The following is an 835-nucleotide window of genomic DNA, read 5'->3' on the forward strand; positions in this document are numbered from 1 at the left end:
AAAAGGGAAAACACACAAAAAAAAAAAAAAAAAAAAAAAAAAAGAAATGGTACCTGCCTCAAATAAGATCACAGCCTAGTAAGAAAGCTCACAGGATTGGTCAAATGTCTCCTGCAAAACTCATGTTGGAACTAACTGCCAATATGACAGTATTGGGAGGAAAGACCTTTACGAAGGAATGCTAGTGGGGTAAGGCCCTTATCACAGGAGCAGGATTGTTACCAAGTGACTGATTTTGTCATAGACACAAACTCCTTCTCCTGCTACATGATGTTTGCCTTCCGTGATTGCATGGCAGCACCTCACTTGTTTTTATTTCTTACCACAGTGGTTTTTTTTTTTTGGTACTGGGGATCAAACTCAGGACCTTGTGCTTGCAAAGCAGGTGCAGTGCCACTGAGCTAAATCCCCAGCCCTTTCCTCAGTTGTTTTTTTGTTGTTGTTTTTAAAAAATACTTATTTGTTTTCTTGTTGCCTATTTTTCTGTAATAGATGAAACTAGGGAGTCGGTCTCTTCTTACTGCTCTACTCATTCTGCCAAAAGGCTCATAGGCCCATGGTCCGTTTTTGTCTAAGGGGTGCTAAGAATGTTTTTATATTTTTAGCATTGTTAACAAGAAGAAGAAAAGTGAATGGCAAGTAGATTAACAATAACAGTATTATTAGTGATGGAAAGTGTATGTGGCCTGTAAAATATTTACTATCTGGCATTTTAAAAGAACAGTTCCTGGGCTGGGGATTTAGCTCAGTGGTTCTGCCACCTGTCTTGCAAGCACAAGAACCCAAGTTCAATCCCTGGTACAAAAAAAAAAAAAAAAAAAAAAAAAATAGCAAA

The 835-nt window shown here is 38.0% G+C and overlaps 1 protein-coding gene across 2 annotated transcripts in view; it reads right to left on the reverse strand.

Annotated features, from left to right (window-relative positions):
- Positions 1-835, reverse strand: part of Sh3pxd2b (SH3 and PX domains 2B) — a 70,795-nt gene that overhangs the window by 31,960 nt on the left and 38,000 nt on the right. The gene's annotated exons all lie outside the window — the stretch shown is intronic.

This window comes from Fukomys damarensis, unplaced genomic scaffold (genome assembly GCF_012274545.1).
Source record: "Fukomys damarensis isolate Sample0158 unplaced genomic scaffold, DMR_v1.0_HiC HiC_scaffold_9, whole genome shotgun sequence".
Lineage (NCBI taxonomy): Eukaryota > Metazoa > Chordata > Mammalia > Rodentia > Bathyergidae > Fukomys > Fukomys damarensis.